At 42.2% G+C, this 24,087-nt stretch overlaps 1 pseudogene; it reads left to right on the top strand.

Moving 5' to 3' along the window:
- The first annotated feature begins 11,067 nt into the window (after positions 1-11,067).
- Positions 11,068-12,009, top strand: LOC138846752 (vomeronasal type-1 receptor 4-like; annotated as a pseudogene).

The following is a 24,087-nucleotide window of genomic DNA, read 5'->3' as shown; positions in this document are numbered from 1 at the left end:
CATATCTTTCGTTTCTTCTATCTCATCATCTTCATAATCTTGGCTTGGGGTGTCTTGTTCATTTGGGGCATCATAATGTCTTCCTTGTTCTTGTTTTCTTGGTTTCTGTGTTTGTTGCTTGGTATTGTAGAGATATTCTTTGGATTCTTCTTCCCTCGCTGTGGTGTTTTTTTTCTTGTTATACTATGACTGTATTAAGTGGACTGTCTGCTTTTGGAGGAGCCTTAGAGGCTTGAGATCGGTGTGGCCAGAGAGCTCTGTTTGGTTCTTCAGGGTTAAGGTTATGCCAAAGGTGACACACTCAGGTTAGGCATGGTAAATCTCTCTCTCTCTCTCTCTCTCTCTCTCTCTCTCTCTCTGATTCAGAAGAGAAATAATACTGCACAGCTGAGTGGAATTGAAGGTAATCAGCTTCTGATCTCTGGCTCCTGTGGGTATATCATTCGTCTGCTCTTTCTCAGGGACCACATAAAGAATCTGTTCTGCCCTCAGTGTGGGGTCAAATTCTCCTGTAGCTCCCACCGGGTTGCCAAGGTTACCAAATTGTAGCATCTCTGGAGAGTACTCATGTGAACTCCATGAGTTCTCTCATCCACCATCTCTTTTTTCACCGCCTCAGTTCATTAGCTCCACCCATTCACTAGGTCCTAACCTCCTGTTATTTCACCCCCTGCCCTGAGTCAGGGTTTTCTGCTTGACTGAGGGCAGGCGTAGCTCTGAGGTCATGTACAGCCCTGAGGTCATGCAGCTTTTACGTATGTCCAAAATGGCGCCTGTTCTTTGTCTTACTCACCTTTGCGAGGTGGGTGGAGAGAGAGAAACTCGTCTGTACAGGTCCTTTTTTTTCCCCCTCTCTCCTGTAGTTAGCCTGGTGAACTTTCCCTGGCAGTGCTTCAAGCCTCATTCCCTCTAGGCTCTATGTGCCATTTCCCTGCCAATGCCTCACCTCCCTTTCCAGCGCAAATGCATAGACTCCAAGGTTGGGTTCCGGTGCTTGGCATCCTTGCTTTCCCCATAGGTTGTCCGTGTCACATCCACTAGATCCGGAAGAGTTTCCTCTGCAATTTTTTCCCTGAAAAAATTTTTCCTGAAACTACAGTAACTTCAGTTTTTTTTTTACAGTAACTACAGTAAATTTTTCCTGAAACTTTCCCTGAAACTACAGTAACTCCACTTTTATTAAACTATCTTTTTCGGGAGTATCAGTGTGCATCCTCACTATTCCACCATCTTGGCTCCACCCCCCTGAGCTCAAAGATACTGGATCTTATACATTATCTTATAATATACATCTCTGTATTATCACCTACCTATAAGAATTAAAAGTCCTTTCAGAGTCTAAAGTAGAACTTGAAACTCATGGAAAAAAAGTTTAAAAAACACACTAAAATAATGGAGTTTGCAAAGCAACATTTAAGAAACAGCTGTGTAACAGCTCTATGCAGTATATAAGCCAAAAAATATACACTCTGGCCCCTCCCCTAAATTATCATCTGTACTCAAAAGTCTTTTAGGAAAAATACTTATCTTGATGCCAAAATATAAACCAATAGCACTCCTGAATTGTATAATAATGCTATCAATGTAATTACTAATAAAAATAAATGAAGTATAATACAAGTTTCTTTCTTACAAACTTATACATTTCAACTTAAAGTCTGTAGAATAAAAATACATTTACTAAAGAAACTTAAAATGCTAATCAATTCCAACATAAAGATATATTCTTATTGATATAAATATAATAATTTAATTCTCACAATATATGTTTCAAAGTTTAGTTATGAAAAAATATTTCACCATGATTAAATTGATCATTTGTTCTTCAAAAAAATTATAAAACTGACAGAAAAACCTAAAATGCATAAGCCATTTAGTTACATGTTAGCATTTTCATAAAAGGGAATTTTCTGTTGGTGACCAAGTCACCATGCTAACAACTGGGACAGCCAAGAAAAAAATCAGGCAGCAAATAGACCTGGAAGGTTTTCCAGTTCCCATCTCTCCGCTGCTAGAAATTGAGGAAGCAGAGATAAACAGAAAGCAGATTTGGTAGGCAGTGGTCAAAAACAAACGTTAATGAACTTCTAATACACCTTAGAGGTTTATCTGAAAATTTATGTTTTAATTGTTAACTTCATGATATATCTGTCAGAAGTTCAGTGATTTAAAACATGAAAAAACAATAATAGCAAAAGGTATTCGTGTCTGCTGCAATACTATCAAACATCTACAAAAATATTTTACTTAAGAAACGGGAATATGCATCAAATAAAAGTTAGAACAAATTCACACCTATCAGTTTAAATTGTATAAGAATAAAAATAAATTTACTGAAGAAACTATAAAAAATTCTTACTAATGCCCCGATGTAAAATGTATATCCTTACTGATAGAAATTTAATAGACTAATTTTTAAAATACATATTTCGGGCTAGCGCCATGGCTCACTTGGCTAATCTTCTGCCTGTGGCACCAGCAACATGGGTGCTATTCCTGGTTGAGGCACCGGATTCTGTCCCGGTTGCTCCTCTTCCAGTCCAGCTCTCTGTTGTGGCTCGGGAGGGCAGTGGAGGATGGCCCAAGTGCTTGGGCCCTGCACCCGCATGGGAGACCAGGAGGAAGCACCTCGCTCCTGGCTTCAGATCTGCATGGCGAGCTATTTGGGGGGGGGGGGGTGAACCAACGGAAGGAAGACCTTTCTCTCTGTCTCTCTCTCTCTCTCACTAACTCTGCCTGTCAAGGGAAGGAAGGAAAGAAGGAAGGCAGAGAGAGAGGGGGGAAAGAGGAAAGAAAGGAGGAAAGGAAGAAAATACATATTTCAACATTTAGATATGAAAACACTTTATATATTAAATATATCATTTGTTCCTCCAAACAAATGACAAAGATCAGGATCTGGGATGGGGCGGCCGCGGGTGTCTGTGGCTGCTGACTGTGGGTGCAGGAGTCCCCGTGAGCTCCCTGCCGGGTAGCGGGGTGCCAGCGAACACCCAAACCAAGGTGCACCCAGGAGCGCTGGGAGTCTCAGCTGAAACATCCTGCAGCAGCCTTGGCACTGGCAGCTGGGGCTGAAGCAGCCCCGAGGCAGAGCCTGCGGAGACAGGGTGCTGCCAGAGGCCCTCAGCAGGGACTCAGCGCCTGGCACCAGAGACGCAGGGCTTCTCGCGCCTGCTGGAAGTGAGTCTGAGAGCACGGGACCGGCCCTGCAGTCCACATCTGCTCTCTAGGGCTGCCTGGGAGCTGAGGACCAGGACCCTGACCAGCCATGTCCAGGGGAACCCACAAAGCCGTGCAGTCTGGGGGGCAGGAATCTCCAAGTTTCCAGATGCACACACGGGGACGTGGGTGCCCACGGTGATCCCAACTGGCCCGGGCCCCATGCTGCACTCTCCCCCAAGTCCCCACCACCCCAAGGCCTTAGTGTTTTCCTGAAGGCCACGCAGGTGAAGGCCGACACTGGGGACACTGGGATGCACCTGGAACAGCGGGTGCCGTGTGTGTGAGGATGGACAATTGTACGTGGCCGGGAGGACATCTGGAATGTTCCACAGCAGCAGGACTCGGCGAGGTACTGAAACACCCAACAGACAGAACCGACATGTCATTGTTGTTGTCACTGTGGCCTTGGCCATCAGGTCATCTGGAATGTTCCACGGCTTCAGGTCTTGGCGAGGTCCTGAAACTCCTTGTAGAACCGACATATCCTTGTCACTGTCACTGTGGCTGTGGCCATCAGGACATCTGGAATGTTCCATGGCTTCAGGGCTCTGTGAGGTCCTCAAACACCTGACAGTCAGAACCAACATGTCATTGTCGTTTTCACTGTGGCCACGGCCCTCAGTGACATCTGGATTGTTCCACGGCTTCAGGGCTCGGCGAGGTCCTGAAACACCCAACAGTGAGAACTGACATGTCATTGTCGTTGTCACTGTCACCGTGGCCATCAGGACATCTGAAATGTTCCACTGCTTCAGGGCTCGGCAAGGTCCTGAAACTCCTGGCAGAACTAACATGTCCTTGTCATTGTCACTGTGGCCATGGCCGTCAGGACATCTGGAATGTTCCACGGCTTCAGGGCTCGGCGAGGTCCTGATACCCCGACAGTCAGAATTGACATGTCATTGTCGTTGTCACTGTGGCCGTGGTCGTGAGGACATCTGGAATGTTCCACGGCTTCAGGGCTCGGAGAGGTCCTGAAACACCTGACAGAACCGACATGTCATTGTCGTTGTCATTGTGGCCGCCGTGAGCATCACTGAGCCTTTGCCCCCTGGGCCTCGCCGGAGTTGCAGGGTCGAGAGGTGGAGATTCGTCATGAATTGATGAAGACCCTGAGGCTGAGTGAAACAGACACGGACTTGGCTTCACTTTCCTCCTCGTCCTCACGGGCCCTGGGCAAGCAGGTGCACAGAAACAACGTCTGTGCCAAGGAAATCGTGCTTCCCGTAAGGAGCCCTGGGATTCCCATTTTGGAAAGTACTGAGTACTATTGCCGGGAGGCCTTGGCGCCGGCGTCCCTGTCAGAGGACGGGCCCGCCTTCTGCTGCTGTGGACCCGGGCAGGCAGCGCCAGGGTTCGGGGTTCGACGCCTGGCTGAGCCTGAGCCCCCGCAGCTGTGGGGAGTGGTGGAGAAGTGAAAGACAGCCAGCGCTCCTGCCTTCGCCTCTCAGATCCGCCCCGCCCAGAGCGCTGCCATCTGGCCCGCTATTCTCCCACCGCTGAGTGCCCAGCGCTCACGCGCCTCACTCGGGCTCTGCCGCTCTGCAGCCCACACCGGGTGTGCTGGGCCTTGCACCACCAGTTTGAATAGGCCGACAGCAGGCAGACCCGGTAAATTCGCGATGCCTGTCACTGGCCACTATTTAATTTATTTAGACTCAGAAAGACAGGAAGACAGGGAAAGACAGACAGATAGCTCTCATCCACTTATTCACTACCTCAGATTCCTCCAGTGATTGTGGTGGAGCTGAGCCAAATTTCAAAGCCAAGAACTAGGTCTAGCTCTCCCACTCCTATAACAGGGATCCAACTTCTTTAGCCATCACCTAATGGTTCCCAGGTGTGCAGGAGCAGAAATCAGGTCTTGAGCACAGGGACTCCGGGCATCCTAACTGGAATCCTAACTACTAGAATCTGAACCCACCTTCCTCCATCCTCTCTTACTTGACTTTCTGCACTGCTCATCTGAATGCTATCCTTGTTCACAGCTTTATTTCTTCTGAAGTCAGTTCTCACTCACCAGACATATGGCTCAATATATGAGGCTGGGAAATGACAACATAGTGGTAGAAACCCTCCAGAACCTCTTCATTTTTTCTGAGAGAACCAAAAATGCTTACAGTGTTGTGTGGCTGTCTGAGAATTCCTCCTCTGTAGCCTGTCAATCCTCCTCTTTGACATGCTGCTGCTTACTCTCTTGGTTCCATGTACATTCCAGGCTTTGCTGGAATAGCCTGTTTCTTCTATTGTGGTCAAATTGTCTCAATATTCATGTGACTGTCTCCCTTATCTCCTTTCAAGTCTAGCCTCAAATATCATCTTTCCAATAAGGCCTCCTCCTATTGGCTTACCTAATATCTCATTACACACTCACCCATGAAGTATTCATCCCCTAAGTGGTTTGTTCTCCATTTTCTCCCATACACAGTTGATAATGGGTGATACATATTAGGTATTCCACTTGAGTTTGTTGAAACCGTCAATGAAAGTTTCCATTTTTGCAAGATTTATCTTATTTCTTTGAAAACCAGAGTGACAGAGAGAGACCTACAGACAAAAGAGATGGTCTATCCTGTCGTATACTTCCCAAATGGCTTCAACTACCAAAGCTTAGGTCAGGCCTAAGCAAGGAGTCTGGGACTCCATACAAGTCTCCCACGTAGGTGGTGGGGACCAAAGTGCTTAGGCCAACTCCAGCTGCATTCCCAAGTGCATAAGCAGGGAGCTGGATTGGAAGCTAAGCAGCTGGGAGTGGAAACAGTGCCTCCATCCCACCCCATGTGATGCCAGTGTTACAGCTGCTGATTTAACCCACTAACCACAATGCTGACCCAACAAAAGTTTCTTGACTTGATCATGAACCATTTATAACACTCTGACAATTCTCTCCTTTTTCGCTTTCTTTGTCTCGTTCTTCAAGGCAGTGACTGTGCATATTTCAGAGAAATAAGCCAGAATCCTGGTTGGGAGACAAAACCCTCAGGTTGGCCAGAAACACAGCCTTGCTTTGTGTTCAACTTCCTTCTGTTGCTCCCTGTACCTCAGTGCCCTCATGTCCTCTGTCATTTTCACCTGGTCTTTACTCATGTATTACAGACATGCTGGGCCAGAATGTGGAGTAGCAGGTAAAGCCGGCACCTGCAGCTGTAGCATCCTATGTGGGCACTGGTTCAGTCCTGGCTGCTTCACTTCTGATCCAGTTCCATGCTAATGGCCTGGGAAAAGTGCCAGAAGATGACCCAAGTGTTTGGTTCCCTGACACCGGTATGGGAGACCAGGAAGAAGCTCCTTGCCTCAGCCTGGTCCAGCCCTGACTTTGGGGTCATTTGGGACGTCAACCAGCAGATGGACGTTCATTCTGTAATGACATTCAAATAAATAAATCTTAAAAAAAAAAGGCAAGCGTGCCTTCCTCTAGTTACTTCTTCCTCCTCTATTTCTTGGTAAATTAACTTGTTCCTTAAAATAGCTTTCGGTGGTGTCAGCATTTTGTAAAAAATATGAGATTTTATTTAGCCAATTTTGTTTCACATGGACATTCTAATATCAAAATTAACATCTTTGCCTGAGATCTTCTAAAAAAGTTTCAACGTTGTGATGCACACAATTTACTCTGATTTATCCAGAGTAATCTGCCATTCAGTTATATCACAATTCTGTTGTCCACGATCTCAGGTATAAAGACCCTGCTCACAAAAATATCTGAAGAATGCAGTCCCAGGGATATTTTCCCTTATTTTTCCCCTGGGTTTTTCCAATTGGCTTACTCATAACTTTCCTTTGAGGAATGAAGGCAGTATTTTTCCACTATACTTTGCCTCCAGAATTCCTGTTCTAGATGGGCTTGTGGAATTGTGTTTGGAATAAATCTGAGGGTTTACGACTTAACATACTTATAGAATCAATGATAGCGACTTCTTCATTCTTAAATCACTTAAAATTCCTCCAATGAACCTGGGAAGGAAAACTGTATCAAAAATACATCCACTGTCTTTTTATAGCCCCCAAAGAGTCAGAGTGAAGGAAGGAATCTTATATCTTTAGGCGTTCACTTTTGGTATTTAATTGAAGAAGTAAAACTGAGAGTAGACTTTACTATCACAATATCTCAAATCAAGATTTCAAAAAAAGTGAATGCTAAAGGGAAGATTAGTAGCATTGGTAAGGAGCTAAGGACACAGGAGGACAAAGACTGAAGAAAAACACGCTTATTTGATGTAGGCAAAGCAGAAAAGAGAAGCCCCTCCTTGTTCCATGCCTGGCTATCTGCTAAATGAAATAATTTTGTGATCACGCTCAGTCTATCTGGTTTTGATCCTATCCACAAATTGTTTTAGCCAAGTAAATGCTATATAAAATATGGCAGGGTGAACTGATACATGGTCAGTATGCAGCATTCTGGATTTTCATGCTATGACCCATTTACAAAACTCATTGATCTTTGTGCCGCAGGTATACCACAGCCTAGAGACATGGTGTCTCTGCTGATGAGCACAAAGGGGCTAACACAGGAGAAAGATGAAACTATAATGGCAATGGTGTTCACCAGCCACCAGCTGGGTTTATCAAAGAGGGACATATGAATCAGTGGCTCCTGACTTCAGCACAGTTCGCCGGCCACAGAGGCCATTGTGGGGTGAACCAATGGAAATGGAAGACCTTTCTCACTGTCCACTCTGCCTGTCAAAAAAAAAGAAAGAAAGAAAAATACGTTCTTTGTATTTTTTTAAAGATTTATGTATTTGAAAGTCAGAGTTGTACATAGTGAGGAGTAAAGGGGGGGGGAGGGAGAGAGAGAAAAGTCTTCCATCTGTTGATTCACTCCCCCAGTTGGCCTCAATGGCTGGAGCTGTGCCGATCTGAAGTCAGAAGCCAAGAGTTGCTTCTGGGTCTCCCACATTGGTGCAGGGGCCAAAGGTCTTAGGCCATCTTCTACTGCTTTACCAGGCCTTAGCAGAGCACCAGATCCTAAGTAGAGCAGCAAGGATAGGAAACAGCACTCAAATAGTATGCCGGCACTGCACTTAATTCAAAAAATTGAATTAAGGTGTGAATAAATGGACTTAAGAATGGATTAAAACATGATCTTGGAAACCAGGTAAAACTATCACAGGTCATGTTAGAATCAAATGCCTGTTAAAGGTGCTGGATGGTTTTGCACAGACATCTCTATTGATGAAATTGTTTGTCTCTTTAAGACTACTTTCCTTTTCTCATTCAAGAGGGGGGAAATTCTTTTACAGACTACACTTCTTGAGAGAGAAACAATCACTGTCTCTTTTAATCAAACCAGGGGCTCAGAATCAGAGTACCATGTTTTTCAAATTCCACAAATGATCACTTTCTTTCCTAGTGCTAGGAAATAACCACATATTTAAGTCCTGCAGGGGCTAAACCACAAAGATACATACTGGTATACAGTAATAAGAAGAACCGATTGGGAGGAAATTTTTGTTGGAAATCAAATGCTGCATTTTAAACAATTGGAATTAAATTACAAGTTGACATAACTGGGGAGAAACAGGAAATCTGACACATTTCACTGAAATCTACATACATGAGTCAATAGTTTGAGTCCATCAAATTACCTCACGTGTGGGTGGCAGTAGACTCAGGTTGGTTTGGAATGAACATAGGTTAGTGGTGATGTAGCTATTTGGCTGTACCCCTCTGAATAAGCTCTAGAATGTATTTTTTTCTTCCAACATGTCCATTGGTGAGCTCAGAGCTCCATTCTCTCCTGTGTCACTTTTAGAGCAGCCCCCGAATATCCCTGTTACCATCCGACAAGATGCCTCCCAGGGCTTATTGCTCAACCAGACACTGTCCACGTCTCAATCTTGGTTAATTTAATCAGAATTCTTCCTATTTCTTTAAGGCTGCAGTAGGAACTCCCATTAGGGGTTCCTTATTTGTTGTGTGGTGATCTAAACACAAAATTTTAACACATAAACTTTATGGAAAGTTTGATAAAGCATAAAAGCACAAGCTTTCTTGTTCACCTTTTAAAAATAAATTCTTTACTTTTAATACAACTTGCTAGTTCATATTCATTCATCGTAATATAGAGCCAAAGCCTGTACATGGGCACAGGAGCCCAAAGACTTGGGCCATCTTCTGCTGCTTTCCCAGGCAAATTAGAGAGCCAGACTGGAAGTGGAACAGCTGGGATTTCACTGGTGCACATACAGGATACAGGCATCGCAGGCAGCAGCCTAAGACAACATTGGCCTTTGAAATATATTTTCATGCTAGTTGATCCTGAGCTGTATGGACACAACTGGTTTTTCATACTTATTAAATTAAGTGTTACTCTGTCCTGAGAATCAGCCCAAACCTTTCCTGGTCTGGCTGAAAAGCCAGTGAGAGCTTTTCTGACATGGAAAGCCAAGACACTATGGTAAAAAATATGTTCTACAGGAAGGATCTCTGTGAGTGAGACCCCAGCAGAAAGAAGTGGCCATCAAAGAAGGATGTACTTATCTCTAAAGGGAGAAGAGAACTTCCACTTTACTTATGGCCTTGTCTAAATACTGAAGGAGTTTGTGCATTCGAAAGCCTTTTATAGCCTAGCAGTTCATGTCAAGAGCCCTGTTGAAATCCATACTTGATGTATACTAAGCTGATCTTCTGTATATTAAGATAATCAAAAATGAATCTTGATGTGAATGGAAGGGGAGAGGGAGTGGGAAAGGGGAGGGTTGTGGGTGGGAGGGACGGTATGGGGGGGAAGCCATTGTAATCCATAAGTCGTACTTTGGAAATTTATATGCATTAAATAAAAGTTAAAAAAAAAAAGCCCTGGGTGGTCACTAACATCATACATAAGAGTGTTAATTGTAAAATTAACAACAGCAGTCACTGTGTATGAACTCCCCATGCAGGACATCTGTCCTCAATGAGTTGTATTTATGCAAGGTAAGTGTAAAACTAGTTCTCGGGTTTTTTGTGTGTGTATGCAGGTATGTGCACATTGTTGAAATCTTTACTTAGTACGGCGTTGGTCTTCTGGGTTCAAAGTTACTTAAAAATGAATCCTAATAGGGAGTGGGACTGGGAAGGTGAGAGAAAAGGGAAGGACGGTGGGAGTATGGGTGGGAGGGTGCGTATGGTGTGAACAACAACTATATTCCTAAAATTGTACTTATGAAATTTGTATTCTTTTACAAACAAATTAAATAATTAATTAAAAATAAATTTAGTGTTACTTATTATACTACATTTTCAATTCTATACAAAAGAAATCAGTTAATTATTTTCTTCATTATTTTCTACTTTAGTTGGCATGAGTTATTCATACTTTCAATATTTGCTTTCAAACATTTGCTGTGATAGTATCATTGTTCATTGGGGCCAATGAAAAAAGAGTAAGTCTTTGGCTTCAGCATTCTAACGTGCCACTGCACTTAGAATACATAATTAAATGTTGTGATAAATAATTATTCTGTCATTCTTCTCCTATATAATCGCTCACCCATCAGGTAACTTGATTTCTGCATTTTCATACAAATACCAGAATAATTGGTTAGTTGTAGAAGGAACACTTAACCAAAACACTACTGTAACCCAAATAGACAAGAAAATGATATATCATGTAGGAACAAGGTGAATATGGATGAAAACTCTTAGAAAAATCTGAAATAGCCATGTGAGAAGATATACTCAGCCAGCATCCCAATGCCTCTTAAGAAAATACAAAGAATGTATTTTTCTAGCAGGCATTTCTGAGTGGGGAAAACAGTGGGTGGAAGAAGAAATGAACTTAAGCTTCCTTGATGAAACACATTAACTCCATTTCTTTCCAGGACTTACTGGCTTTGCGTGAACTACTGTCCTTGTGACTACATGCCATCCAGGGCTCTGACCATGGGAATCATCTTTGTCTCTCAGACAGGAGTCGGATTCCTAGGAAACATCCTGCTCCTTCTCTGCTATGGCTTCCTTTCCTGCACTGGACGAGGGATGAAGCACATGGATTTGATTCTCCATAACCTAATTGTAGCCAACTGCTTGGTTCTGCTCTCGAGAGGCATTCCTCAGACCATGGCAGCTTTTGGGCTGAAATATGTCATGGACGATTTTGGATGCAAACTAGTTTTCTATGTTCACAGAGTGGCCAGAGGGGTGTCTCTGAGTACAACTTCTCTCCTGAGTGGCTTCCAGGCCATCACAATCAGCCTTAGCAGCCCCCAGTGGATGGAGCTCAGGTCAAAGTCCTCAAATCTGTTCGACTTTCCATCGTCCTCTGCTGGACCCTTCACCTTTAGGTGAATAGTATTGCTCCTATGTATATTACAGCGATGGGGGAAAGCAACAATCTCACAGGGAAAAAAGACTTAGGGTACTGTTCTGGCATAATTATTGACAGAAGTATATCCTTATGGTATTCCATGATGTTTTCCTTCACTGATGTGTTGTATTTGGTGTTAATGATTTGGGCCAGTGGCTGCATGTTGATCATTTTGTACAGACATAAAGCAGAAGGTCCTACACATTCACAGCAAAAGCCTCTCTCCCAAATGCTTCCTGGAGACAAGAGCCACCCACAGCATCCTGATCCTAGTGAGCACATTTTTCTGTTTTTATGCACTGTCTTCCTTCTTTACTTTCTATATGTCCCTCTTTGATAAACCCAGCTGGTGGCTGGTGAATACCTCTGCCCTTATGGGTTCATCTTTCCCCTGTGTTAGCCCTTTTGTGCTCATCAACAGAGACCCCCATGTCTCTAGGCTGTGGTATACCTGCGGCACAAAGATCAATGAGTTTCGTAAACGGGTTATAGCATGAAAATCCAGAATGCTGCATACTGTCCATGTATCAGTTCACCCTGCCATATTTTATATAGTATTTATATTTGCTAAATCAGTTAGCGGCTAGGATCAAAACAAGATAGACTGAGCATGAACACAAAATTATTTCATTTAGAGATAGCCAGACATGCAAAAGGAGGGGCTTCTCATTTCTACTTTGCCTACATCAAATAAGGGTGTTTTCCTTTTCTTTTTTTTTTTTTTTTTTTTTTTTGGACAGGCAGAGTGGACAGTCACAGAGAGAGAGACAGAGAGAAAGATCTTCCTTTGCCGTTGGTTCACCATCCAATGGCGTCCGTGGCCAGCGTGTTGTGGCCAGTGCACCAAGCTGATCCAAAGGCATACTGGCTGTTGAGTGAGAACTGACTCCAGAAGAAATAAAGCTGTGTACAAGGATAGCATTCAGATGAGCAGTGCAGAAAGTCAAGTAAGAGAGAATGGAGCAAGGTGGGTTCAGATTCTAGCAGTTAGGATTCCAGTTAGGATGCCCAGAGTCCCTGTGCTCAAGACCTGATTTCTGCTCCTGCACACCTGGGAAGCATTAGTTGAGGGCTAAACAAGTTGGATTCTTGCCGTAAGAGTGAGAGAGCTAGACCCATTCCTGGCTTTCAAATTCATCCTGGTTCAATGACAATCACTGGAAGAATCTGATGTAGTGTGTCAGCAGAAGAGAGCTGTCTGTCACTCCCTGTATTCCTGTCTTTCTGGTTCTAAATGAATAAAATAAAAATTTTAGGAAAAAATTTGTGCTTTGCCAATGCTGGCAATTTGTATGGTGATGAAAGTTACCTGTATTCTTGATGAATTTTGTAGATGAAACCAGCAGAAATGCTTGTAGAATGGGATGCATGGAGTGAGGAACCTTAATGTGCTAAGCATGGTGTTGTGATTTTGTTCTCAGTTGAAGGATACAGCTGTAATCAACTGAGCTAGGGCAGGATACAGTCAGAGAAGAGCTGGAAAAAAGGTCGGGAATGAGGTTTGACTAGGTGGAGTTTGTGACGTTGTTAGACATCCACGACTAGGTTACAGAAGAATGTGGAGTTGTGGAGGGAGATCTGGAAAGAGGGAAACTTTGGAAATGTTTGGTTTCTTCTATTTATTGTTGACACTGGATAAGATTCCCAATATGATGTACATAAATCTAGGATTAATGATTGAGGTGTGGGGTCTTTTCTTATTAAGCAATAGGAGAAGTGGAGGAACTCGCCAACACAATATAAAAAAAAAGTGAACTATATCACCTGTATCTACAGCTACTGAGAAATTTAAGTAAAATATAAGATATGATTCTTGGCTTAGAGGTTTGTTCATGTATTAGATTTGCAGGTAAAAACCTCAGATTAGAATTTGTCCAGAAGTGCATAGGAACTGAAGAACTGGAAAGAGTAAAAATGTTCCAAAAATGTTCCCTTGTGAAAAGTGAGAAGAGAAATCACAGAAGCATGAAACATACAGGATAAACAAGCTAGCATAGTTATTTTAAGAAGAGTAGCACTGGGGCTGGTGCCGTGGCTCACTGGTTAATCCTCCACCTGCAGTGCCAGCCTCCCATATGAGCACCAGGTTCTAGTCCTGGTTGCTCCTCTTCCAGTCCAGCTCTCTGCTGTGGCCCAGGAGGGCAGTGGAGGATGGTGCAAGTGCTTAGGTGCCTGCACCCACATGGGAGACCCGGGGAAGCACCTGGCTCTTGGCTTCAGATCAGTGTAGCTCTGGCTGTACCATCCATCTGGTCGGGTGAACCAAGAGAAGGAAGACCTTTCTCTCTGTCTCTCTCCTTCTCACCTTGTAAATCTTTATGTCAAAAAAAAAAGAAAGAGGAGCAATGCCATTTGTAAAAGAGACTGAAAGATATTGAGGAGCTGTAACATGCTGGTAACCTTTTTTTTGTAAGATTTATTTCTTTGTTTGAAAGAGTACAAGGAGAGAGGAGAGGCGGGGGGACGGAGGTTCCTTCCACTGGTTCACATCCAAATTGGCTGCAATGTCCAGAGCTGCGCCAATCCGAAGCCAGGAGCTTCATCCAGGTCTCCCATGTGAGTGCAGGGGCCCAAGGACTTGGGCCATCTTCTACTGCTTTCCCAGGCCACAGCAGACAGCTGGATCAGAAGTGAAGCAGCCGGGACTCAAACCGGCTCCCATATAGGTTGCCAGCACTTAAACCATGGATTTCAATGCCTGCGCCACAGAGTCAGCCCCAACTTTTGATTATCTGTTCAGAGATTTGATGAACCAGGAGTCAGAACACTCAGAAGGGTGTCTGGGCAGAGGGAAAGCAATAGTGGCCGTCCTCCCAAAAAGAAGTGATTTTCAGTTTCAGTGGAACACAGCAAAGTTTCCATCACTACTCTTTCTTTCTGATCCTTGGGAGACAGCCAGTAATCACTGGTAATTGTTTTTGGCAATTGGTAGAAGAGACAAAAGTTTCTTAGAGCTACCCTCAATTCCCCAAGCAGTCACTCTCATTATTGAAACAGGTGGTAGCCTAATCATGCTCTAGAGGGAAGCAAGGTGAGAGAATTTTAAATGACCTCTTCTGGGTTTTGCTGTCTTCCTCCTGCCTCACTCCCAACCTCTGAGTGTCATCATTGCTCCAACCTCCTTGAAAAAGGCAACACTTTAGGAGACTACATCTGTATCCTGGAGAGAGGCTCTGAAGAAAATGGCTCTGTATTGGGGCTGTAAGGAGAATCCCTGGAAACATTCTGAGCCTTGACAGAGGTGGCACTGGTGCTGGAGCGTAGACATGAGAGTCCACTCAAAGAAGAGGGATGCTTGTTAAGGTCTGATCCAAACTCCTCAAGAGGAGCTGACGGTAAGATGCCCCATGTCCATCCCTGAATCCTCCTGTTTCAGTAGCATGACCATCCATGACATTAGTTTGATATGGAACATGGCAATGAGTAGATCTGATGTTTGAGTTACTTTGAAAGGTAGTTCTTTAGTTACAATTTCAGAGTTTATTGCAAATATTTCAGATGTCATAACCTTGTTATCTCCATGTGTGTGATAAAGAATCATATGAAATTTTCTAATTTCTCACCTCATGGGCAGCCACAAGGTGGTTAAAGGGGACAGCGAGTGTTTCAAGACAGCTCTGATCCTTAGAAGTAATTGTTTGTATTGAAGAAAGGAAATCAGTTTTAAAGAGAGAAATGATTTCATAAATACAGATTTCAGATGCAAAATCATCCAATGACTTTAACAGGTACATGATTCTAACATGACTTGCAATAGCTTCTTCTGGTTTCCAAGAATGTGCTGTAATCCACTGTCAAATATATTTATTCACCCCTTAGTTCAGTTTTCTCATCCACAGATGTCAATGTCTTCCTGTATTCCTTAATCAGTTGATGCAGTGAAGGACTGAGTGTGCCTGTGTATGTGTTTTCCTATGGAAGAAGAAAATGCTTAATTTCTATAGCAGCTAAAAGGGAGAGATGTATACTGGTATATGCTAATGAATTGGTTGGGAGAAAATTTTTGGTTGGAAGCCAAATCCTGCCATTTTACAAAAAGTGGGGGAGGAACTCCAAGTTGACAGAGCTTGTGTTGTTCAGCTAACTGGTGAGAAACAGGAACTCTGACACATTTCACTGAAATCTGACATATACATGTATGAATCAATAGTTTGAGTTCATCAAATTACTCCATGCATGGGTGACTGTAAAGCGTGCTTGGTTTGGCATGAACACAAGTTATGGTGATGTCAAGAGCTTTGACCTTACCCATATGAATAAGAATAAAATATAATTTTTTAAATTTCCTATGCAAGTCCCTTAGCGACAAATGCCACTCTTCCCCAAATCACTTTTAGAACAGCTATCATCTGACAAGTAATCTCACAGGGGTGTTGAACTAATTGGACACTGTGTACATCCCTATCTTGGTTACATCATATTCTCACATTTTTTAAGATTGCAATATGAACTTACATTAGCGGGTGTTAATGTGTTTTATATAACCCTAATTTCTAGCATATAGACTTAATAGAATAATGTAATAAAGGGTAAAGCACAGACTTTCTGTTTACATTTATTTTAAAGTGTTCTTTAAAGAGTTTTAGTGTAACTTGCTAATTCATATTTATTAGCGTATTTATGCTTCTCATAGTTTAATTTTAGAAACTCAGGAATATTGTGAAAGAGAATTAGAATGCAATGATGTTTTAAGTGTGTTGTATAACCCTGGAACTCATCCACAATGGTCCTATCACAGGATGCTATGGCACTGTCTATTTAGAGTTTTTATTAATATGTTAAATATTATGTTGTCACTATACTGGAACAGAACTAGTTTGGAACATTCATTGTTCTGGTATTATGGTTCTCTTTATCATTCTTCAGGTTTTTCAGGGTTCAGGATATTGTAAAGTGTTTTTAATATATTTTCATGCTAACTCATCTTGAGCTATTTGGACACAACTGATAATTTTAAATCAGTGTCATTAATACTATGCAAATAAAATCATTTAATATTTTCTCTTTTTAGTATTTATTATTTTAATTTTCTAAAACTATTATTTTGGGTAGATTCTGAGGTTTCAAGTATTTGCTGTAGTGTGGTGATTGTGCATTTGAGCCCAAATGAAACAAGAGCAAAACAAACCTTTGGCATCACCAATCTACTATAGAACTGAACTTAGATTGGATGATTCAACATTGTCATAATGAATTATTCTGCCACTATGCTCTGATAAGTCAAGTCACCAATACTGTGATTTGAATTTCTACTTTTTCATAGAAATACAAGACTGCTTATGGAATAACTGGATAGTCAACAAAGATGGATTTCATGAAAGCTCTATGTAGAAGAATATTGTAACACAAATGGGCAAGAAAATGATACAGTATACAGAAACAAGGTAAATATGAATGAAATATTAGAAAAACCCAAACACATACAAACACACACAGGACAATATATATACAACATTCATCTTCAGAAAATTCAAAGAATATATATTTGTATACAGCTTTTCTGAGTGGGAAAAAATTGTTAGTTGCGGATGCAGAACCTGTTTCCTTGATGAAATCCGCTATCGGCATTTCTTTACAGGATTGACCTGCTCTGTGTGAAACTACTGTCCTTGTGACTGATGCTTCCCAGGGCTCTGACAATGGGAGTCATCTTTGCCTCTCACACAGGAGTCAGGATCCTAGCAAACATCCTGCTCCTTCTTTGTTATGGTCTCCTTTCCTGCACTGGATGGATGACAAAGCAAGTGGACTGGATTCTCCATAACCTAATTTTAGACAATTGTTTGGTCTTTCTCTGGAATGGATTTCTCAGACAATGGCAACTTTTGGGCTGGAGTATTTTATGGATGGTTTGGGGTGCTAACTAGTTTTCTGTGTTCACAGAGTGACCAGAGGGTGCTCCCCTGAGACTACAGTCACTCACAACATCCTGATCCTAGTGAGCACCTTTTTCTCTTTTTATGTGCTATCTTCCTTCTTTCCTTCTATACGTCCCTCTTTGATAAAGCCAGTTGGTGGCTGATGAACATCACTGCCCTTATGGCTTCAAGTTTCCCATCTTATTCCCTTTCTGCTGATCAACAAAGACCCACCTGTCTCTTTAAGTGTTTACTGGCTAAGTAAGTTTGTGGACAGAAACAGAAGCATAATGGAGAGAGCTTGATCACTGACTTACTTTTTTTTTCCTTTTTTTATATTTGACAGGCAGAGTGGACAGTGCGAGAGAGAGACAGAGAGAAAGGTTTTCCTTTGCTGTTGGTTCACCCTCCAATGGCCGTGGCCGGCGCACCGCGCTGATCCGATGGCAGGAGCCAGGTACTTATCCTGGCCTCCCATGGGGTGCAGGGCCCAAGCACTTGGGCCATCTTCCCCTGCACTCCCTGGACACAGCAGAGAGCTGGCCTGGAAGAGGGGCAACCGGGACAGAATCCGGCACCCCAACCGGGACTAGAACCCAGTGTGTTGGTGCCGCAAGGCGGAGGATTAGCCTACTGAGCCGCGGCGCTGGCCAATCACTGACTTACTTTTAATTTAGCAAACAGCCAGGCATGAAACAAGGGACGATTCCTCCCTCTACTTTACATAGCAGACCTGGGTAATTTCATCTTAGTCATTGTCCTCACATGTCCTTTCTCCCTTATGAGTCTTGCTGAATCTCACATCTCTGATTTTCTCTTCCTGGAATCCTTATTGAGACATTGTGATAACAAAGTTTACTCCCAGGTTTACTTAATTGAAGAAATACATGAAATGAACTCCTGAACATAGGTCTCCTGCCTTCACTCTGATCCTTCTGGGGTCTAAAACAAGACTTTGGGAATACATTTCTGACACGGTTACCTCCTCAAGTTCATTGGAAGAAACTTTCGGCATTTTAGACCCAACAAGATGCTACTGATGATGGCAAAAGCATGTGTTGTAAGTGTGGTGTCCTTAGATACATTCCAAACATGATTTAACAAATCTAGCTAGTATAGGAATTGGAGAAAAACTTGAGAGGTATGAATGCAGACTTTATGTCTCAAAGGACAATTCTGCCTCAGCCAACTGGAAAAACCCAGAGGGGAAATAAGCAAAGCGTCTCAGGGTCACTCATGTCATCCTTGCAGACAGGGTCTTTCTAAATGAGGCTGTGCACAGCAGATTCCACTGTGACTGAAGAGCATGCAGCTCAGAAAGGTTCTTTTGGACAAAGCAGAGCAGAACAGGTTGCAACAGAAGGCTGGAACTTTTTCTCTTATAAGAAGGTAATAGGCAAAAGATGTTCATTTTGAATTCCTGAAGTCTCCGTGGTAACCAGAAATAAGTAAATATAATATCATTTAAAGTTTGCAAAGATGTGCAAAATGTTAATATCACTTAAAGCTCTTATGAGGAACTAGTTTATGTATCCAGAGAGAGATGAGGCAGGCATAATGAAAGGAAGGCATGTTGTAACACATGAAAAAGAAGAGATGAGAATGACTGTTGAGACAAGGGCATTAAGGTGTAGGGAGTGAGAGAAAGAACCCAAGCACAGGACCAGGTTGTGTTTCTAGCCAACCTTTGGGTTTTGTCTCTCATTTCTGATTACATTGAACTTCTCAGGACTATGCACAGTTGCAGCCTTGAGGAATGATGAAAATGAGGGGCACGATCAAAGAGAATTGCCAGCATATTAGTCATGAATCAGGACAAAGTCAACAAACTGCTATTGAGGGCTGGCGTTGTGGTGCAGCTGGTAAGACTTTGCCTGGGACTCTGGCATCCCCTACAGAGACACCGGTTGGAGTCTGGGCTCCTCTGCTTCCAATCCAGCTTCCTGTTAAAATGCCTAAGAAAGCACAAGATGGCCCAAGAATTTGGTCCCTTGACACAACGTGGGAGACCTGGATGGGGTTCCAGGACCTGGATTCATGCTGTCCTGCCACGGCCATTGCTGCCATGTGCAAAGTAAAGCAGCAGATGGAAGTTGCCTTTGTGTCTGAGTCTCTCTCCCTCTCTCTGTTATTCTACCTTTCAAATAAATATATAATTTTTAAAAACACACGGAAAACTTCATTCACTGTTTCAATAAACCTATGTTATGTACAGTGGGCCTGTCTTATCAAGGAATTAGGAACCCTCCCAAATTAAGTTTCTAGGTGGAAACCAACAGCAGATTTGTTTTGTTTTGTTTTTTCAAAGCCTTTCAAAGGTTAGCTATGTTAACTGTTTCCTCTACCCTCCTCCTACTTCGTACCCAGATTTACATGAACTCCTAACAAATTGCTATCTTTTGGTAAGAGATTCAGCATCTTTTTGTTATGTCTATTGTCTCTAATGATATCTTTAATGATATTTGCACAATAATCTCTTCTAACAAATGATTTTAATGTTATACAATTTAAGAAGATGGATGTATAGGAATAAAAGTAACAAGCTATGTAGAAAGAATCCATTTTCTAATGGGTGTAGAGACTAAAGGTTTGGTGTTGTTCTCTGAAGGACTGTGTGGTCGAACTGAACAAGAATTGAAAGTGCTACCTGTTGGTTTTTATGATATATCTGGGTATCTAATGAGTTTGTTTATCCTGCTTACAGTTTGTTGAGCAATGGATTTTGTTGAGTAGCATGCTTCTTTCCTGTGCTCAGCACATTTGTCATCTGTTCATATATTTCCACTCCCAAGTTCTTTCCTTCAGTGAACTTTAATCAATTGTATGATAGTGCTTGAGAGAAAGTTTTGTGTGTTTTATTTGATGGCTAAATTAATGTCTGCATTCCGTCTCTCCCTTCTCCTTCTCCCAGTAAGAGGTCACCCATTCCCAGCGACTTCTCTCTTCAGTCCTAACAGAGTATTTAAGCTTGGTGGGAAAAAAAAAGTATATGGTCATGAAATGCAAAAGTAACTTCAACACTAAAAATATTCATCCTAGACTCTTCTGCTGCCTTGAAGCTCTTTCTTAGTCTTGCAGTTGGTTCTAGACTTTCCCAGCCTTCCTTTCCTCCTTACCTACCAACGGTTTATTTTCTGGTAATTTTGTAAGATCCTATTTCTTTGTCCACATCAAGAATAAGGGCATTTCTCTAAATGATCGCTTCTGGGTTTGGCCGCCTCTGCACAACACATCCTCTGTCATCACTGGGACATCGTTCCCAGTAAAAGACAAAATTTTAGGAGATAATATCTCCATCCTGTGACAGATGCTCAGAGGAAAATAACTGTGTACCAGAACAGCAAGGTTGGATCTCTGAACATTATACTTCTTGACGAAGGTGACATTGGAGTGCTGACATGAGCTTCTGCACATAGAGAGGTGATGCTTGCTAAGGCAGATGAGAAACTCCAAGTCCACTTCTCAGTCCTCCCCTTTCAGGGATGTGATCACCCATGATATTGCTGTGATGTGGAATACGGCAATGCGAAGATGTGATGCTTTACTTACTCTGGGAGGTAATTCTGTCACTAGAATTCCAGGATGTTTTGCAGGAATTTTGGGGTCACACCTTATCATCTCAATGTCTGTGATAAGGAATCATTTTCTAATCTCTCATCTCATGGGCATCCAATAGGTAAGAAAATGGCCACTTTTGGAGTTGGAAAACTTATTACACTGATTGTGAACCCCTGACATGATTCAAGGAGAAAGTGAGTGTTGCTCTTGAGAGAACCATGGTCCTTAAGAGGATTTAATGCTCGTGAAGAAAGGAAAGCAGTTTTAAAGAAGAAAGACAATTCCATGAATACACATGTCAGACCAAAATCTTCAGTGCCCTTATCAGGTATATGATCTTAACATGACCGTTGATAGTCTCTGAGAATGTGTTTTAATGCATTCTGAAGTCAATTTGTTTGCGTTAGAATTCCATTTTCTCATCCATAGTTGCCCATGGTTTCCAGTATTCCTTAATCAGTTGATTTGGTGAAGTGCTGAATTTGAGTGTGTGCACATGTGTCTGCATGTGTGTGTTGCTAGGAAAGAACAACATGTTTAAATTCTGTAGCAGGTAAACCACAGAGATACATACTGGTATATGTTAATAAAAAGAAGTACAGGTTGGGAGGAAATTTTTGGTTTGGAAGCCAAATACTGTATTAAAGAAAATGGAATTAAACTACAAGTTGGCATAACTTGGGAGAAACAGAAAAATGGACACATTTCACTGAAATCTACATATATGATTCAATAGTTTGAGTTCATCAAAGTACCTCATGTGTGGGTAGCAGTAGACTCAGCTTGGTTTGGCATAAGCATAGGTTATTGGTGATATAGAGGTTTGGCCTTAGCAATCTGAATAAGCTCTAGCTTGCATTTTTTCTCAAACATTTCCATTGGTGAGTTCAGAGCTCCATTCTCCCCTGTGTCATTTTAGAGCAGCCCTTGAATATTCCTGATACCATCTGACAAGATTCCTCCTAGGGGATGCCATCCAATTAGACACTGTCCACATCTCCATCTTGGTTAATTTAATCAGAATTCTTCCTATTTCATTAAGCTGCAATAGGAACTTACATTAGGGGTTCCTTACTTGTTGTGTGATGATCTAAACACAAAAAATCAACACATAAACTTTATGGAAAGTTTGATAAAGGGTAAAAGCACAAGCTTTCTGGTTCACATTTTAAAATCAATTCTTTACTTTTGAAACAACTTGCTAGTTCATATTCATTCATCGTTATTCCAGGCCAAGCCTGTATGTGGGTGCAGGGGGCCAAACACTTGGGCTATCTTCTGCTGCTTTCCCAGCCAAATTAGCAGGGAGCCAGGCTGGAAGTGGAACAGCTTGGATTTGAGCTGGTGCACATATGGGATGCAGGCATCACAGGCAGCAGCCTGACAACACTGGCCCTTGAAATATATTTTCATATTCTTGATCCTGAGCTATATGGACACAATTGGTTTTTCATACTTATTAAATTTAGCTTTACTCACTCTGCTCTCAGAATCAGCCAAAAAACTTCCTGGTGCGGCTGTAAAGCCCATGAGAGCTTTTCTGACATGGAAAGCCAAGACACTGTGGTGAAAAGTGTTCTACATGGAGGATCTCTGTGAGTGAGACCCTAGCAGAAAAAAGTGGCCATCAAAGAAGGATGTACTTTTCTCTAAAGGAGGGGAGAACTTCCACATTATTGATGGCCTTGTCTAAATACTGATGGAGTTTGTGCACTTGAAAGTCTTTCATAGCTTAGGCAGCTCATGTCAAGAGCGTTTGGTGGTCACTCACATCATACATAAGATTGTTAATTGTTAGATTAACAACAGGAGTCACTGTGTATGAACTCCCCATGCAGGACCTCTGTCCTCAATGAGTTGTATTTATGAGACATATATGTGGAAGCAATTCTCAGTTTTTGTGTTAGTTGTGCATGGATGTGCACATTGTTGAAAACTTTATATAGTATAGAGTTGGTCTTCTGTGTGTAAACTTGATTAAAATGAATCTTAAAGAGAAGGGGGTGGAAAGGGGAGAGGGGTGGAGGATTGGGAGTGTGGGTGGGAGGGTGGGTATGCTGTGAAAAACAACATATTCCTAAATTTTACTTATGAAATGTGTATTTCTTAAAAAACTAATCAATTAAATAATAAAATTAGTGTTACAAATTAAACTAAATTTTGAATTCATCCTCTACATGTAAAATGAATATACTTGGATGCTATACAAATGAAGTCATTTACTGTTTTTTTCTTCATAATATTTTATATTTTAGTTGGCATGAGCTATTCATGGTTTCAATATTTGCTTTGACATATTTGCTGTGATAGTATCATTGTATATTTGGGGCCAATGAAATAAGAAGGCATATTTAGCTTCACCATTCAAATTGCCACTGAACTTAGAATACAAAATTAAATGTTGTGATAAATAATTATTCTGTCATTCAACTCCTATAAAAATGGTCACCCATATTGTAACTTGAATTTCTGCACTTTCATACAAATACCAGAATAATTGGTTAGTTGGCAAAGGAACATTTAACCAAAACACTACAAATAGACAAGAAAACAATATGTCATATTGGAACAAGGTGAATATGGATGAAAACTATTTAAAAAATCTGAAATAGGCCGGCGCCGTGGCTCACTAGGCTAATCCTCCGCCTTGCGGCGCCGGCACACGGGGTTCTAGTCCCGGTCGGGGCGCCGGATTCTGTCCCGGTTGCCCCTCTTCCAGGCCAGCCCTCTGCTGTGGCCAGGGAGTGCAGTGGAGGATGGCCCAGGTGCTTGGACCCTGCACCCCATGGGAGACCAGGAAAAGCACCTGGCTCCTGCCATCGGATCAGCGCGGTGCGCCAGCCGCGGCGGCCATTGGAGGGTGAACCAATGGCAAAGGAAGACCTTTCTCTCTGTCTCTCTCTCTCACTGTCCACTCTGCCTGTCAAAATAATAAATTAAAAAAAAAATCTGAAATAGCCATGCGAGAAGATATACTCAGCCAGCATCCAATGCCTCTCAAGAAAATACAAAGAATGTATTCTTCTAGAAGGCATTACTGAGTGCGAAAAAAAATGGGTAGAAGTAAGAAATGAACTTAAGCTTCCTTGATGAAATACATTAGCTCCATTTCTTTCCAGGACTCACTGGCTTTGCGTGAACTACAGCCCTTGTGACTGC

This window comes from Oryctolagus cuniculus, chromosome 18, assembly GCF_051225735.1.
Source record: "Oryctolagus cuniculus isolate XC-2025 breed Fujian yellow rabbit chromosome 18, ASM5122573v1, whole genome shotgun sequence".
Classification (NCBI taxonomy): domain Eukaryota; kingdom Metazoa; phylum Chordata; class Mammalia; order Lagomorpha; family Leporidae; genus Oryctolagus; species Oryctolagus cuniculus.
This window is presented reverse-complemented; position numbering and strand designations above follow the sequence as displayed.